The sequence below is a fragment of the Hyperolius riggenbachi genome, chromosome 5 (genome assembly GCF_040937935.1).
Source record: "Hyperolius riggenbachi isolate aHypRig1 chromosome 5, aHypRig1.pri, whole genome shotgun sequence".
Classification (NCBI taxonomy): Eukaryota; Metazoa; Chordata; class Amphibia; order Anura; family Hyperoliidae; genus Hyperolius; species Hyperolius riggenbachi.
In genome coordinates this window covers 368,073,779-368,092,997 of record NC_090650.1, presented here as the reverse complement: position 1 = coordinate 368,092,997, position 19,219 = coordinate 368,073,779, and the positions used below count along the sequence as shown (strand labels likewise).

The 19,219-nt window shown below is 41.5% G+C and overlaps 1 long non-coding RNA gene across 2 annotated transcripts in view; it reads right to left on the bottom strand.

The window, feature by feature from the left end:
- Positions 1-5,276: 5,276 nt before the first annotated feature.
- LOC137517794 (uncharacterized) overlaps positions 5,277-19,219 on the bottom strand; it is a 30,591-nt gene continuing 16,648 nt past the window's right edge. For both annotated transcript variants that reach the window (XR_011020670.1, XR_011020671.1), the window contains exons 2-4: positions 10,566-10,678; positions 8,387-8,429; positions 5,277-5,439 (exon numbers count right to left, since the gene is read on the bottom strand). This is a non-coding gene — a long non-coding RNA (uncharacterized lncRNA). The remainder of the gene's footprint in view (positions 5,440-8,386; positions 8,430-10,565; positions 10,679-19,219) is intronic.

Genomic DNA, 19,219 nt, shown 5'->3' with positions numbered 1-19,219 from the left:
AAAAATTGGTAAAAACAGTTAACACAGCACCTTCTTTCTCAGTGGACAGCTTCTGGCTGCATCCTAAGATGTGATATATTATCTTTTGTGTACTAATTGTAGCATACAAAGCAATATAAACATTAGCAGGATGCAGGGTGCTGGAACTTAGCTGCCACACATAGTAAAAGCCGAGACAGCTGAGAATGATCACTACATTTTAATATATAAAAACAGCAGCTATGCAATAAAATGCAATGGCAGCTTTCAGAGCAGATAAACTGTACTTTGGGAACTTGTAATTTGTAAGCAGGCAATATTGCTTGTGTGCAAAAGCAAACATGGAAACTTTATTGATAATACAAACTAGCAAAACTAATTTTTATTGAATGCCATGTCAGAGTTTTATCCCACTTTATAACCAAAATTTTGATGAAAAATATGTACTATTGAAAAGTTAACAAAGTATTGTGAATAATATTCCTTATACTCTGTTTTCTGTGTCCAACACAATCAAACTGCTGCAAAAAATACTCTTCTTCTTTTGCTTTTTTTCTTCTTCCAGAAATGTTGGTCCTGGGTACCGAAATGGGTTACTTATTAAGTGTCTCCATCCAGTATTGTCCATCTGTCCTCATTTCTTCCAGAAAGTATTGTGCTTTTTAAATAGTGTCACTCCATGGAGCTAAGCTTTAGCCAATGAGCAGGGCAGGTGGCCACCTTGGATTTTGAGTTCTAGAGATCTTCACCATCAGAGCAAGAGCAGGAGGACAACAGACCTGAAAGAGAAAAAAGTGAGCAGCAGTTTCCAGAAGGAGATGCTTACAACTTTTTCTCCAGCCGGTCAGAATTTATATTTGCCAGAATATAAAGGACACCTGTCTTTCAAAAAAAAAATTGCTTGACTTCCATTCTTATTTTTTTTACATGCGTTTCTAAGCTATTGGACTGCTGCCAGTAAATATAGGACTACTGTAGCTCATGTCTAGCAGAAGTTGTGGTGGTGCATGTGACCAGCTTGCTCAGTTGGTTTCTACACCTGCTGTGATAATTTCCTGCATTACTGGTAATTGGGAGGTACCAGAAGTGATTAAAATAGCTTAAAAGAAGGACAGTGGTGGACAGTGGTGGACTTACCACTGAACAAAATATAGACCACTCTCAGCCTGCCTAAAAGAGGCACTTTGTTTATTCAGCTTCTTTGATACTCCTGATGGATCCTCGGAGGTGGACAACTAGTACACAAAACATGTTGTGAGTTAATAATTTTTTCGGGTGGTAAGTCCACCGCTTTCCTCCTTTTAAAATGTTTTTAATCATTTTATGTCAGACAAGTCATGCAGAAAAACTGACTCACAGAAAAACTGAGGATTAGAGACAGGCCCTTACATAATATTTTGCTACATACACCCAATCGTTCTACACTAGAAGTGAGGCCTCTTGCACTCTACATGCAATTCCGATTTTTTTTATACGATCCAATATTTTATTCCAATTAAAAAAAGTACTGCATGCTGTTTTTTTAATCAGAATCAAAAATCGGATCATATAAAAAGTAGGAATTGCATATAGTGTGCTAGAGGCCTGACTCTCACTTATCATGGTCTTTGTGAGACCATTAGCCTACAACAGTACCTCCTGTTTTAGGCTACACAGGAAATTGAAGTGACACATGAGTGAAGTCAGAAAATCAGAGCCATACATATCTATCACCTGTCCTGATCAAACCGTTTTTCCTTTCTTGTCTTAAAGTACTGAAAACAATTGTCAGTAATTTGGATTTTGCAAGTGTTGTCTTGTACAAAATGTAAGCTTGCAGACCAAGGATATGCATCAAGCCCTCAAACACATACACGAATGATGAATATGCACCAGGGAGTCTAACCAGGAGCCCAAACCTCAAAGGAGAAAATTCCAAACTGTAGACCTCATCATAACGATTTGGTTTAGATGACCTTTCTCAAATGCATTTGAGAAAGGTCATCAAGACTGAAACATTATGCTGTTTGCACTTTGGTACAGCATATAATGCAAATATATTGCAAATAAAGCAAGCTTGTGCTGTTTGAATCCAGGTGGAGTCCCAAGTCTTTCTGCTACAGCTTTTATTAAATGTGGCCATTTTAGTGTTCATTCAAACTTTTGTATCTAAAATGCTAGTGTACTTATACTTAAAATGAACCTAAACTGAACATAAGGAGAAGAGTTTCACTTACCTGGGGCTTCTACCAGCCCTTTGCAGCCACCCTGTGCCCGCATAGTGTCAAACCGATCCTCCGGTCCTCGCGATGACTAAGTTTCGTTTCTGCTGACTGATTAGTCGGCGGGCCACTGTGCCTGTGCAACTCTGGCCGCACGCAACCTGATAAGCAATTACAGCCAGAAAATACTTTTCTCTAGGGAGCCCAGCTCTCTGCAAGGAGAGCATATATATAAAAAGGTCATTAGTTCATATATTTGAGCATTCTGAGACACAGAGACAGACTGTTACATTCAGCTGAGACAAATCTGCTTTTTAAGTTTTTAAACAACGTAAAACTGTGGGATATCTAAAATCAGTGCATGAAAAAGGGCACCAGGAAAAAAGGGCCCAGCTGGATAAATAATTGGCGCCGGTGTATAACGAAATCTCTCAATTACGAAATTGGTTAACGATAAATACTGTTTTAAAGCAGACGGGAGATGACAATGAAAAGATAATAACTTTAAAAATTGTTACATAATTCAACAATACAGCTTAACCTAACCCTACTCTCACACAGAACCCTTCCCTGGTGGTGTCTAAATCTAACCACTCCCCTGGTGGTACCTAACCTAACCCCCGGTGGTGCCTAACCCTAATCACCACCCCCCGGTGGTGCCTAACCCTGACCCGTGGTGCCTAACCCTAGCCATCCCCCTGGTGGTGCCTAACCCTAACACCACCCCGTGTTGCCTATCCCCCCAGGTGGTGCATAACCCTAAACACCCCCCTGGTGGTACCTAACCCTAAACACTCCCCCTGCACAATCACCCTTACACACATAGAAACGATAATATATTTGATATAAAATCTGTACGTACAAATAAAGTAATATTACAAAAAACATAACATTGGCCTTAATTCACTAAGCTTATCTCCTGTGTTTAATAACATTTCTAGAGTTATCACCATGGTGATAAGGCATGTAGTATTCAGGAAACATTTTACCTCAGGCAAACCTAAAGTTAACTCTTCAATCCTTAAAATAACTCCAGAATGCTAAAGTTAAAGACAGGCTGTTAATTAACCGCGTGTGAAAATAACTACAGAGGAGGTAACTTAAGGAATGAAGAGATAAGATAACTCTCTCGCTGTGTGGTGGAAGGTTTTCTCTTGCCTTATTATCTCCAGCATGATTTTAGTGAATTGAGGTCATTGTAAGTTTCTAAAACCATAACATATTTCAAAAACTTTAATGTTCTAATGCTGTTAACGATATTTATCGCGGCACCCTTTTTTCTGCTTTTGATGCCAAATTAATGATAAATTCAATAAAGTCTATGGAGGTGCCTTTTTCGTGCCTTTTTCGTCCACTAGCCGCCGTCGCCCTTTTTTCCTGCTACCTCTAAAGCTTTTTAAGAGTAGGAGGATAGATACAATTGTTTATCATCTCTTCACTTTTTTCACTTAAAGGGTAACTGAAGAGAGAGGTATATGGAGGCTGCCATGTTTCTTTCCTTTTAAGCAATACCAGTTGCCTGGCAGCCCTGCTGATCCTCTGCCTCTAATACTATTAGCCATAGCCCCTGAACAAGCATGCAGCAGATCAGGTGTTTCAGACTTCAAAGTCAGATCTGACAAGACTAGCTGCATGCTTGTTTCTGGTGTTATTCAGATACTACTGCAGAGAAATATACCAGCAGGGCTGCCAGGCAACTGGTATTGCTTAAAAGGAAATAAACATGGCAGTCTCCATATACCTCTCTCTTCAGTTCCCCTTTAAGTATCACTTTAAGTAAGAGCACATTAACACTTCACAGGTTAAGTATTAATGTATGTATGTAAATAATATTAGCTGCCCGGTTAGCCCTACTCATCCCCAAGGTCCCAGGTACCTGTTCCCATCTACCCAAGTAATGAGAGCTGCGGGTGTAGAGTATGATTACAAACCACACCCCTTCGCCAGCTATCAGGTTGCTCTGTGTCAAATTAATCTTAGGTGAGGTGCCAAACTACAAGGAAAGAGCCAGCTTGCTCTGAGGGAAGAAACAACATCATGATAAGGATATGAATTGCTTCCCAGTGACTGCAGATGCAATTTAAATACATCTATCCTTTAAAATGCATGCATTTTTACATGTGCACTATGCATATTTTACATTGTTGACTGATGTACTTCATATCTATTTAAATATGTTCACATTCCTTTTCCTGAGTTAATGATATGGGTGAATACATTTGCTTGCCAAAATAAATATAAAAGCACAGGATATAATAAATATTATATTTGATGATGACATCAAGCACTAAGCACCTCTTGGAGTCTGCAGATGCATGTGCCATATACATACTGCCTCCGCATATTCCTCTATCATCCCATAACACACACACACACACACACACACACACACACACACACACACACACACACACACACACACACACACACACACACACACACACACACACACACACACACACACACACACACACACACACACACACCACTCTAAAACTTCTGCGGTATTCAGCTTCAATTGTAGCCAGGACACAATCTGCACAAAGTCTACTTCTTCTTGTACTTCTACAAGAGACTCCTTCAGGTGCTTGGCTTTCTCCAGTCTACCAAATCCTCTTGGGGGGGAAAAATGTAAATCCTAGTGGTAAACAACGTACAAAAGGATGCTTTAAAAATTGGAAGGAGGAGGCGCCCCAAAGGTTGTATGCAATTTATTTTGAGTAGATAATGGAACCCAGGACCTGCCCATTACATATGTCTCGTTGCTTATATCATTGTGTTGGATAGGAGTTCCAAATCCATGCCTACTGCTCCATTAAGACACGGTACTATAGACCTGAAGACGTAGGGAGGTCCCACGAAACACATTGTCCTTCCTGGTGTCAATTAACATAAAATCAGTGTGATATGGGACTGTTTCATTATCCACTCAGAATTAATTAAGTATTCCCTTTGGGACATTGCCTCCCATTGTGTACAGTTCTCCCCTCCACCCAAGGGTGCCCCCTGTGATATTTATACTGCGCGTTCTTTGTTTTTTGGGAGTGGAGAAAATTTCCTATCCATATGAAGACGTTATTTTCCACTTGCCTGATACTGTGGTTGGGATCCAGTTTTGTAAGCAGTAGTCTCATTTGTTATCCCATTGCCTGAAAATACTACACTATTTGGTGCTCCTCCTGGTCCTGGTGTTTTCTGCTCCATTTTTTTCCTTACCAGTTCCTGAGGTTTGTCACCCGAATTGAATCCACTGGATATCCTTCATTACAAAAAATACAAGGTGGGGGAGGGAGTAAAGCTAGCCATTAGTGAAGGTGAGTACAGAAGATGCCGAGCACCAGAAACACGTTCTTTCGAAAGCTGAGAGCGACCTTATGTAATATCAGCCAGTGGAAGCACTCCGATAACCATATAAGTAGTTGCTTACGGTAAATACCTCTCTCTTTGCTTAAAGAAAGCTAGAACTGAGGCCTGGAAGGCAACGGCTCTAAAATGTGTACTACAAATTATAGGTTTTGTAACTATTCCACCAGAGATATTTCTATTGAAGTTCAGTGTTATGGAAAATGTATCTCCCAATCTACCTCTTTTCTTCCACTTTGAATGCCATTTCAGCACTGCAAACTGTTAAATCACGCGCATTGAAAGTTGATCATATACTTTTCATCCTTATGGGGAATGGGTCATGCTGAAATACAACGACAATTCTACATGCACATATTTTTATGTTCAGTGAAATGCTTAAAAAAAAAATCAGGCACAGTCCCATGGTCTTGTTTTGTGGTAAATTGAGCCAAAACATAAACATCTGAAGATGCATTTATACCTCCAATGCACAGTAAGTAGAAGTGTACTTATGAAAGAATTATTTAACATATACATGCTAAATAATACAATCAGTCACTCAACATCCAAAACAACATCGAAGAAAAGCTCAGGAATTTGTCACTATTTCAGCAGGGGAGCTTCTCCAACTCTGTCAGATTACTACAAGGGAGAAGGACCACTTCTGAATGATTATCTGACTGCTGAGTTTTGTAGGGCGACAACATCCAAGATTAATATTTTTATGAACTTTACATCAGCTGTGCAAATGTTTATCCAAACTAGATTTTCTATACAATACAGTGTAGTAAATTGCTATTAGGGATTATAAAGGCAGCAAAATCTACAAAATAACCATTACATGCAAAGCATAATGCCGGGCATACACGGCTGCGATTATGCGCCGGATCGAGCAGCTGGCTCGATACCGACGCATCCCCGCTCGTCCGTGCATGCGTGCGGATCGATCCCTGCTCGTCCCCGCGGGCGGCTGCTAATCAGCCGCTCGTTTATTCTATTGTTCTCCCCGCCGGCATCGAGCAAAGTATCGATTCGGCGGGTTATCGGAACACGTCGGATATTAACAATCGAACCATCAGGCTCGATTGATAATCCTCCCCAGCAGCCATGTATGCCCAGCATAAGACTGTGGTAAGTTAATGTTTACTTATTAGCAGCTTCAAAGGAATTATCTTGTTTGAGATAAGTGCACTGCTTTTCTAATTAGGAAAGGCTTGCACACCCATAAACATACAATTCAAAATTCAATTCAGACATGGGTGCTTGTCAGTAAACCCGGCTGAGAGCCCTAAGCAATCAATGTAAAAAAAAGCACAGAAGCCCTAGGGGGCCACCAGCCACATACCCTCTGACGAAGGACTTTGTCCAAACAGCGCTGTCAGGGTAAAATGGACTGTATTTATGTGGTAACCCTTCTATGATCGCTCAACAGATCCTGCCACTTTTGCTATTTAAGCTGTGCTCTGTATTACAATAGTGATGCTCCCAGTGCTCTCCTTTATGCTACATTGTTTTCATGCAACTGATGTTAACTAATTGTATACTAAGATCTCTCTGTATGTTGAGGTTATATTTACTGCTCTGTATGTACATACATTTTGAATATATATATTTGCAATATACAAAAAGTGTACTGCTTTTGACATCAGCTGGAAGAATTCTTGTGCTGTAAATTCTTGGAATGCTGTGATGTCTCTGCTAGCAGAGCATATAGAAATTGAAAGCAGAACTCCTCTGCTTTTGTCTCACACTGCCACCTAGTGACAAGTGGCCATACATCGCACATTACATCAGTACTAATTATTAGCAAGGAAATATAACCAATAAGAAATAAAAAAGTGCTAAAATAGATAGGCCTGGAGCACTTGCAAGCTTATAAATAAATTGGCTGCTAAAGGGTTAAAAAGCAAATAGGAATTTTAGAAAAGCAGAGAAAAAGTAAATAGATGTTCTACCCGTTAAAGATGTAATTATTTAGTTTTACAATAACTCTTCTAACATTATTGTTGTATATCTAACATGTGTCACAGCACATACTTTTTGTAGTATAATTGTATTTTTATGTAGCTCTAACATGGATATCTAACATGTGTCACGGCGCATAGTTTTTGCAGTATAATTGTATTTTTAAGTAGCTCTTTTAGTATTATGATTGTTTTATAAAGCACCAACATATTCTGTGTTGCTGTACAGCGTAAGAAACAAACATGGGGTACATAGTAATATAGGCAATGTTATACCCATTACCCAAAATATAGATACTGGTACACAATACAGAACTGGTAGATATAGTTATTACAGTGACAAATGTAACATGATGAACAAAATGTATTGCAAATTCCAAGACACAAAAAGGTGAGACAGCCCTGCCCTTGCGAGCTTACAATGTAATCCTAAATACTATCACCAGTGAGGCAAGCAAGCCCCCATGTAACAATATACAAGACATATCCTCTTTATGCAGAGGTCATATTTGATTTCTAAAACCTCCACTGTGAGGACCATGAAACAAAGCAGCTAGCTTAGGTTGTATGGTCTTCTATGGCCAAGACACCGGAAGTGGCCTCAGTAATTGCTACCACACTCTGTACAAACCGGAAAAAGCTGAAACTCTAAGAGTGAAGAAAGTCATCATTACACTCCATGTTGGATCATATATACAGCTGTGGAAATAGTAATAAAAGTAATGGAGTTTCTAAAAAAGATACGCCATTATCTTGTGATCACTTCAGTCATCCATGTATTCAATAAGTTTAATATTTTCTGTAAAAACCTACTTATGCAACTGAATATTTAAAGGAAAGAAATAAACACTTCTTGTAAATCACTGTCTGTATTGACAGTTAACTTTCAAGACTCACCATCTTTGCTCAAACTTCTAACATTGCTAAATTCTGCTTGCACCTAAATAGATCACACAATATAACGCAACTCAATATATGTATATGTATATATATATATATAACACCACATACACCCAAAATAAAACAAAAGTAAAAAAAAAAACAAGATGTAAAAGTTAGCTTCTAATGGTACACTATATCTGCCAAAACAGACATAGCTGAACCACATAATCTAATTTAGTTAAGAAATAATCGACCTATTAATAGACATTTTTAATGTCATAACAGTACCTTTTTTTAAAGTGCACTTACATATGTTTATTTTGATTCTAAAAATACAGTTGGAGAATTATTGTAAGGGCCATCGGCTCCTCAAAATCCCTACATCCTTACTTTTTGACGGGGCATGCTGAGTACTGTAATGGTGTCTAGCAGTTTTATACTGGAAATGAGATCCTAGAGGCATTCACATGATCACAGTTTGATGAAATGAGTATCATTTATTTTTTATTTTTTAGTTCCAGTGTCAGAGCTGCAGCTGGGGGTATTTTTAGTCGCAGTGATTTTATATATCATTTAAAAAAAACAAATCGGTAGATATATCTCTAGCCTTACATAGAATGTGTATTTTGTAATAATCCAATAAAAGCTAGAAAATATTTTAATTACAATGCCCAATATCAGAAAATGTTGTTCTAAAATTAAAAAAAACAAAAACAACAAAACACACACACACACACACACACCACACACAGTACACACACACACACACACACACACACACACACACACACACACACACACACACACACACACACACACACACACACACACACACACACACCTGAATATATGTGTGATGTTACCTTTGAAAAATGAGCTGGGATTAGGTTTAATTTTGAAACAATATGTTGAAACTAGTCACAAAGCCTTTAACGATTACAAGCAATTATTCTTATTCTTATATACTTACCAAAGACTGTAAATAATGATATGCATTTTTTCTTATTGTAATTATTGTTGTTTCAATATGATTTTTATAGACTTTCACCCTGTATTTACAATATGTTTAGGATATTATTTGCAATCTGAATCTAAATCATTTACTGAATGGTTTAAACATCAATAAAGCATTATAATGAAAACTGGAAAATAATTACATTTATTTAGATGCCAAAGGCATAGCTTAGAAAAGCAAATGAACCACTGCTGAAACATTTTACAATTTAGTCACTAGGGTGCACTGTTGATTTGAGAAAAATGTAAGTGAAGAAATATATTACCCATGCATACTAGAAGCATGCTGAGCAGTTCTATTTTACCATCTCTTTTTCGATGAACAACTGAAGTATAAGACCAAGCTGGCATGAAGAAACATTTTATTTTTCTTCTCTCATGTAGGGACAATTTTTTTTATTTTTTGTATTTTTTTTCACACTCAGTTCTTTTAAGGTCTCCTGTAAACATGCAATGGAAGGGTGCATATTTTTTGTTTGTTTCTTGAACATACAGGGGGTCTACTTTAGAGAAAAAGCAGGTATTGTTGCCATTTCAATGGGTGGAAGTGGTGTTTATGTATACAGGATGTACTGAAAGTGAACCTCTAAAAAACAAATCTATTTTTATACAGATTGCAACCTGTAGGTGAAACCCTTAAGAATAAAAATGGACTCACACCATACATATAAAATTGTTAATATTTGAATACATAAGATAAGAAGGACATACACTTACTTATTATGTTTTGTATCATAAAGTTCATTTTTATATTACACTTATTTTATCTATTTTTTCCATTTATTTTTTAATTTTACACATATTTTTTACTGTTTGTATTTAGAAAGTGTCCAAATAAGAAATAAATCATTATTATAATCTAAAGTGTATTTTTATGAGGTTTAGAGCTCAAATATTAAAATAGCTATTTTGATGTATTTAGACATAGCTTTAGATTATCAATTTGCTATGCATTTCTAATGAGTAATAATAATAAAAAAGATTGTATATATTCACTAAGGAACTCACATCCTCTGTGAAAATAAATGTAACATTCCCAAAGCCATAGTTAATTAATTCCTGTGGGGTATCTTGTCTTGCTAGAAAACTTTGGTGAACTACGTACGGAGAAGAACATTTCTCATTCAGTAATGGGAAATGTTGAAGTTGAAAAATTAAAATTTACAAATAAAAGCTGTACCAGTAACGGCTGGAGAGTATTCCTTTGGGTCCTTAAATTTTCTGTAGTCCATAAGCCCATCTTCATGTGGCTTAGCTGATATTTGTGTGGGTTCGTTTTAACCCTGAGTGGTTCTGTAGATGCAAAAAAATAAATAAAAGTAAACAGATTTATCAGAAAGGAACTCAGAGCTCCAGGCCCTTGTTGATATCAGAAATTAGATATTACATTTACGAAAGTATGTTTAACTATGCAATTTTTAAATAGCTACGGTGGATAAAAAAAATCATTTTTGATCTGAAGTTGCCTCTGCTGCCTTTCTTCTAGAAAAGTGCAGTATTCTGACAGAAATGTTTATCTTACTATGGCACTTTCTAAATGACACACCAGGGCCAAAAGTGCAGATCAGATATTTACAAGGGCCCTTTTCAACCTTAAACTGTAAGCAAGCTTCTGTGATGTGATCGCGATTTCACACTAACATGCGTTTGGGCAGATTTTATTGCATGATTGCTAGACCCGTTTCTTGCAAATGCATTTACCATGTATCCTCAACTAGAAGTCAACCCCATGTATAAGTCAACCCGAATATTTGACCCTCTTAAGTTGGAATTTTCCAATGACTCAAATATGTTGACATAGGAAAGTTCATGGCGGTGCTAAGGGACCAGGAGAAGTTAATGGCTGCTCTTGAGAATCGGGAGGGGTTAATGAGTGCATTTGAGGATCAGGAGGGGTTAATGCCTGCATTTGAGGATTAGGAAGGGTTAATGACTGTATTTGAGGATCAGGAGGGGTTAATGACTGCACTTGAGGATCAGGAGGGGTTAACAGCTGCATTGCATAAAGTATTGCGGCCATTAACCCCTCCTGGTCCCCAAATAAAGCCAATATCCCCTCTAGGTCCCCATGTACAGCTGTTAATCCTTCCTGGTCCCTAATTGCAACCATAAACACTTGTTGTCTTCAGGTGTTAACAGGGATGGATCAAGACCAAGTTGCGTCTGGGGCAAGGTCAGGTTTTGGCGCCTAAAGGTCAGGTTTTGGCGCCTAAACTGCCATTCATTTTGCCGCCTTTTTAAGAATTCAACAAACTGCGCCTGGGGCCAGATACCCGCTTGCCCCCCCCCCCCCCCTAGATCCGTCCCTGGGTGTTAACCCTTTTTTTCCCTTAAATGCAGCAATTATGACTCCTACCCCCTTGGTAATCAGTGCGCCCAGTATCTGCCCCCCCCCCCCCCCTTTAATAAGCAGTGCAGCCAGTATCTCCCATTCCCCCTACATTTAACATCCGGGCTAATTTCAGAAATGAAGGTCTGCCTTATAGATAAGTCAGCCCCTACATTTTTCTTTTTCTGAGTCAGACCTATAGTCAAGGATATACAGTACTGTTGTCTCACAAATGTCTTCAAAACAGTTTACTGAAATTAAGTTTATTTAAATTTTGTTCCAAATATGACATTCTGCTTAGACCTTTTCCATTGTCACAGTAATATCACAGCCTTAATGATTGTACACACAGTTTATCAGCACACCCCAGGGCCGGATTTAAGGCAAGGCCACATAGGCCATGGCCTAAGGCAACACATGATCAAGGTTAAATACTCTGCACTTTTATTGTGCAATTATTCTACAACAAAAATAATGATACCGTATGCCTTGAGAAATGGGGACTGTGCGAGGCCCCCAAAACAATTGTCAGATTTTTTTTGTGTGTAGAATAATTGGACAATAAAAGTGCAAAGTATTTAATGCTGCTACTGGTGTGCTGGTGAACTGTGTATAATTGCTATAAACAGTGACTTTGCCATAAGTCACCTCACCACCAAACACCCAGAAACTGATGGAGTGCCTGCTTCACTGGAAATACTAGCCTTAATGATTGAAAAATTGTGGTTTTTTTTTAGCCTTGTACGCATGCTACATGGTTCTAGCGTGTATAAAGCGGCCCCCTAACCTCCCTCGGTGCCTCGCCCAACAATCTGCTTGGTGGATCATCTCAGTCAAGTGTATTGTTCTTTTGCTGACCCCACCTTGTCTGTGCCACTTTGTCATGCACTGCTCCGTCAGACCACCTGCGTAGCAACAGAAGTCTAGCCATGCATTTGTGCAGCCTCGACCCCATACTGTTGCCTGAGGGATCGAGTCCTAATCTCTGGCAGTCCTCATGTACAGGGCTTTAGGCAAGATGTACTAACTTTATGCTGGGAACCTGAACGGTATTTCAACAGTTCTATTTCCTAAAATATTATTTAAAACTGGTATTGTATAACAGAATCTTTAAAACTGGTATTGTATACAAATAAACATTTTATTAAGTCTGTTGCTTTGTCATGGTTTGTTATTTTTTTAGCATGTATTTAAATATATACAGCAACTTCTTTAAATATACTGTATACAATGTTTGTGTTTTTGCTATTCTGTAGGCCTTCTTTTTATTCCAAGCAAAGAGAAATTCAACAAATAACAAGACAGTATAATAACACGACACAGGGGCCAATATTCAATTCAATTTTTATCTTGAGTGTTCTCCTTGGTGATATTTTTACATCTTGCCAAAAAAGTGCCTTTTAACCACTTCAAGACCACAGGCTTTACCCCCCCCCCCCTTTTCAAAGACCAGGCCATTTTTAACCAATTTGGCCACTGCAGCTTTAAGGGCTTGCTGCAGGGCCGTACATGTCAGCACACAAGTGATCCCCCCCATTTTCTGCCCACCAACAAAGCTCTCTGTTGGTGGGCAAAGATCGCTCCCAAGATGTTTGTGTATTTTTTTATAAATATTTGTCTTTTTTTTTATTATAAATTTGTGTATTTATTTTTATTTTCCCTAGCTCTCTCCCTCGCCCTGCCAGCCAATTCCTGTGATAGGCTGTCATAGGCTACAGCCTATGACAGCCATTCCCCCTTAGTCTGCCAGGGGGACAGCCATGTCACACGGCTGTCCCCAGTACAGCGCTGCCATAGATCACAGTGCTGGACAGCAATAAAAGACAGCAGTTTTGCCGTCTAACAGACTCCGAGTGGCAGTAGCCGCTGGGAGACTGAAGGCGGAGCGGAGCTCCTTCATCCAAGTGGGGATGAGCGCGCATCGGTGTGCAAGATCTCCTGAAAAACTCTCCCCCAGGACTTTACGTCATTCGGCGTTAGGCGATCTTGGGGGAGCCACCGTGTTCATGCCCATTGGCGTGACGCGGTCCTAAAGTGGTTAAAGCAGACCTGAACTCCTCTCTGATCTAAAAGATAAGCAGCATAATAACCTTTAAAGACAAACATTTATTTGTTACAGCTTACAGAACTCTTGCAATAAATATATAGTTTGTGTACTTCCTGGTTCCATGGAAGCAGAGAAAGCGTTAACCTCCTGTCTTTACATATTAGCTGTGTCTGCCGAAAGTGCCAAATTCCTGTGCTGACACAGCTGAAAGCTAAAATTACACTTGTTTTACTTACAAATGTGAGGGTATTAAACAAATGTGAGGGTATTAAACAGACTCTGCTCTCTAAATACACACAGGGTGGATTTTTCTGTGTTTTCCTTGTGTCCTGTGCAATAGTTCAGGTCCTTTTTAAGCCACCAACAAGCACGAAAATACTCAAAATAATTTTGATAGTACATTTTCACCTACTTTTTGGTACTTGTCTGATAACAAAATGCTGAAAAGTAATTTAAAAAAAGAAGTTGAAAAATTATCTCTTAGAAGAAAAACTCAGGAGAAAAAGTGAATTACATATTGGCCAGGGTGTGACAATTTACTGCCAGCAATATTAGATAAACAGAGGAACACCAAGAGCCCCAATAGTGTAGTATGTATTGACAAAGGGGATAATGATAAAGAGTAATAGTTGTTATACTCACAAACATGGGTCACCAATAGGCAACCACTGTAAAGGCAGGTGGGGAGATTATCCTGACTAATAAATAGACTGAATGTACAGTCGTGTTGTGTCTGCTTGAAGGAGGTAAGTCCACCACTGCCTCCTCTAATTACCACATTTTTGGCTTTTAAGCTTCTTTAAAACCCCTTTTATCCTTTTGGCGCCTCTGTTCTCTCCTATATAATGCCAGCAATATTAAATGGATCTCCGGCTTATGCATACATCCAGACATTTATGCAAATATATGTAAAACTGTGTGGATTGCACGAAACCTAAAATGCATAAAGTAGTGTGTTTGCACAGTGAGAGACATGAACTGTTGCATAGCACTACCTAAAGTGCAGAGTACACCTGCACACTGGCCATGCCAAAAACTGCTGCAGGAACCACCTGTCACTGCACCTAGCTAGTTAAACAAAGAGTAATATGGAAAGTTCCTTAATCAGTTTACAGTTTGCATGGAACAATTATCTAAGTACAACATACAGAACATCCCTTAAAGAGACACTGTAACAAAAAAAAAATCTCTCTCTGGGAGATACTTACCTCGGGAGGGGGAAGCTTCAGGGTCCCAATGGGGCTTCCCCATCCTCTATAGCCTGGGGAATCCTGCGCTGGCTCCCCCAAAACTTCCTCGACAAATCTTGACAAGCAAGTGCGCAGGCGCAGCAATATTTACCTAACCCGATCCAGCGCAGATGCAGTAGTGGCTCTTCATTCTGGCTAATATGGAAATAGTCGAGCCCGATCGATCCGCTCTACTGCACAGGCGCAAAGGACTCACACCTGCACAGTAGAGCGGATACGATCGGGCTCGGCTATTTCCGCCTTAGCCTGAGCGAAGAGCCGCTACTGCGCCTGGGCTGGATCGCGGTAGGCAAATATTTACCTCGCTGCAGTTTGGGGGGATCGCAGCACTGGATTGCCGGGACAGAGGAGGACGGGGTGGCCTCGTTAGGATCCAGAGGCTTCCCCCTCCCGAGGTAAGTATACCCCAGAAGGGTTCTTTTTTGTTACAGGTTTTCTGTAAGCTATAAAACAAAGCTGGAGCGGACTGCGCAGGCACAGGTCACTCTGACGTCATCGCCGGTGACCGGCTCAGAGCTCCGGCGAACGGCTGCGGGCAGAGCTGCTGCGAGGGAGGTCCTGGAAGCTAGGGGCTGGAGGAAGCCCCCGGTAAGTACCACTCATTTTACTATATTTGCCCTGATGACTCCTTTAAGGGCATCTCTGCAGCCAGAATTTATTTAAAAGAGGCGTACAAAAACCTGGACAGTAGGTAGCATGTAGAGATGGCCTGAACCTCCGATTTTTGGTATGCGAACCTCGAACGCAAACTTCCACAAAAGTTTGGTTCGTGCAAATTTTCACGAACCGCAATAGACTTCAATGGGGAGGCAAACTTTGAAAACTACAAACATTTATGCCTGCCACAAAAGTGATGGAAAAGATGTTTCAAAGGGTCTAACACCTGAGTTTTTGCATGGCGGAGTGGGATATATGCCAAAAGTCCCGGGGAAAAATCTGAATTTGAAGCACAGCAGCGTTTTAAGGGAAGACATCACATTGCATGCTAAATTGGAGGCCTAAAGTGCTTTAAAACATCTTGCATGTGTAAACATCAATCAAGAAGTGTAATTAGTGCACTGCTTTACACTGACAGACAAAACTCACTGTGTAACGCACCACAAACAGCTGTTTGTGTAGTGACGGCCATGCTGGATCGGTGCGCCCCATGGCAAGAGTGCAGGCGATAGCAGTTTTCAAGCCGATATGGTCGCTGGGCTGAGGTAGCTCAATGACAGAACAACAGTGACTGTCCAGCTGATCAAATTTGGTCTGTCCAAAATGAAGCAACGACCTTATTATCTATCTTCTTGGGTCAGGTGTGCCACCCAACCACAACACACTCATTTAGCCGGTCATTGCTTCATTGTGATATGCAAGCCCCTTCATCGCAGCAAGGTAAAGATCACGAAGGGGAATTGACACATGTACATGCCTTTTGTTTTGTTGTTGCAGCTGCAGTGCAGCCATAAAAATTAGGCAGGCATGTACACGCACCAGAAAAATGATCATAGCGGCCGCTGTTAGCAGCGGCCTTAAAAATTCAGGAATCCGCCTGGAGTCCTGGACCCTGTTGGTGGTGGCAGAGAAGGCAGTCAAGCAGCCTGCAGGCAGAGACGCTTTGTGGGGAGCGACTTAGTCTTGGGGCAGGCAGTCACACGGCGTGCAGGCAGAGATGCTGTGTGTGGGGACTGACTTAGTCTTCGGGTGGGCAGTAGCCCTTCGGGATCCATGCCTCAATCATTTTGATAAAGGTGAGGTACTGAACACTTTTGTGCACTGAAGGTCCTTTCTGACAGGACGCTTGATGCAGGGCAAGACAGAAGTTGGATGGCAAATTGTGACAGCTCTGGCTACAGGTCAAGCCTGCGCACCCAGTAGTCCAGGGGTTCATTGCTGCTCACAGTGTCTACATCCACACTTAAGGCTAGGTAGTCGGCTACCTGCCGGTCGAGGCGTTGGTGGAGGGTGGATCCGGAAGGGCTAAGGCTAGACATTGGACTAAAGAATGTCCACATGTCCGACATCACCATGAGATCGCTAGAGTGTCTTGTCCTTGCCTGCTTGGACATGGGAGAAGGATTACTGGCAGTGGTACCTTTATTCCCTTGTGCTGTGACATCACCCTTAAATGCACTGTAAATCATAGTTGCCAGCTTGTTCTGCAAGTGCTGCATCCTTTCTGCCTCCTGGGGATTTGGAAACATCTACACCACTTTGTACTTATACCGAGGGTCTAGTAGCATGGCCACCCAGTACAGCTCATTCCCCTTGAGTTTTTTTTATAGGGAGTTCCCTCAACAGGCTGGACAGCATGAAAAAAGTCATCTGCACAAATTTGGATGCAGGCGTACTATCCATCTCCTCTTGCTCTTCCTCAGTGATGTCAGGTAAGTTCTCCTCCTCCCCCCAGCCACAAACAATACCACGGGAAAGTTGAGCTGCACAAGCCCCCTGCTACACCTGCTGTGGTTGTTCTTCCTCCTCCTCCTTCTCCTCCCAAAAAAATACCTTCCTTATTTGACTCCTCTTCCCCACTTGACTCTTCCTCCTCCCCCCTCTGCGCTGCCGCAGGTGTTGAGGAAACATCTGGTTCTGATGAGAATTGATCCCACAACTCTTCCTCCTGTTCCTGTCCATGCTCCTCCACAGCTTGATCCACCACTCTACGCACGGCACATTCCAGGAAGAAAGCATATGGGATCAAGTCGCTGATGGCACCTTCACTGCGACTTACGAGGTTTGTCACCTCCTCAAACGGCCACATGAACCTGCAGGCATTTCGCATGAGTGTCCAGTACTTTGGCCAGAACATCCCCATCTACCCAGAGCATGTCCTTCTACTGTAGTTGTAGAGATACTGTTTGACGGCTTTCTCCTGTTGTAGCAGGCGATTGAACATCAGGAGCGTTGAATTCCAGCGAGTCTGGCTATCGCAAATCAAGCATCTCAACGGCAAATTGTTTCTCCGCTGAATATCGGCAAAGCGTGCCATGGCCGTGTAAGATCGCCTGAAATGCCCATACACCTTCTTGGACTGCTTAAGGACGTCCTGTAAGCCTGGGTACTTACACACAAATCTCTGAATTATTATATTCAGCACATATGCCATGCAGGGTACGTGTCAATTCAAAGCCGAAATGAGATTGCTGCCGTTGTCACACACCATGTTGCCGATCTCCAGTTGGTGCGGGGTCAGCCACTGATCCACCTGTTTGTTAAGAGCAGCCAGGAGAGCTGCTCCAGTGTGACTTTCTGCTTTGAGGCAAGACATGTCTAAGATGGCATGACACTGTCGTACCTGGCATGCAGCATAGGCCCTGGGGAGCTGGAGCTGTGCAGCTGGAGAGGAAATCACAGCACCAGTTGAACTGCCACTCAGCCAAGGAGGAGGATGACAGCGAAGAGGATGTAGCAGGAGGAGTAGGAGGAGAAGGAGAGGAGGTGGCAGCAGGCCTGCCTGCAAGTCGTGGAGGTGTCACAACTAGGTTCGCTGCACAGCCACGTACTCCATGCTTGCCAGCGGTCACCAGGTTGACCCAATGGGCTGTGTAAGTAATGTACCTGCCGTGACCATGCTTGGCAGACCAGGCATCCGTGGTCAGATGGACCCTTGACCCAATGCTGTGTGCCAAAGATGACACCACTTGCCTTTCAACTTCATGATACAGTTTGGGTATCGCCTTTTTGGAGAAATAATTGCGGCCTGGTATCTTCCACTGCGGTATCCCAATGGCCACAAATTTTTGGAAGGTCTCAGAGTCCACCAGCTGGTATGGTAACAGCTGGCGAGCTAACAGTTCCGCCAAGCCAGCTGTCAGACGCTGGGCAAGGGGGTGACTGGCAGAGATTGGCTTCTTCCGCTCAAAGATTTCCCTCACGGACAACTGGCTGCTGCTGTGGGCAGAGAAGCAGGAACCGCTCAAGGTGAGAGGCGGAGTGGAGAAGGGTGGCTGTGATTGTGAAGGTGCAAGGGAGAAAGAGGCTGAAGATGATGCACCTGAAGGAGGAAGAGGAGAAGTTGGGTGGCTTTGCTTTTGTGTGCTGCTTTTCCTCAGGTGGTCTTGCCATTGCAGTTTGTGCCTTTTCTCCATGTGTCTTCGTAAGGCAGTTGTCCCTACGCAGGTGTTGGCCTTTCCACAGCTCAATTTTTGGTGGCAGAGGAAACAGATGGCATTGCTGTGATCTGAGGCAGACACACACAAAAATTTCCACACCGCTGAGCCCAG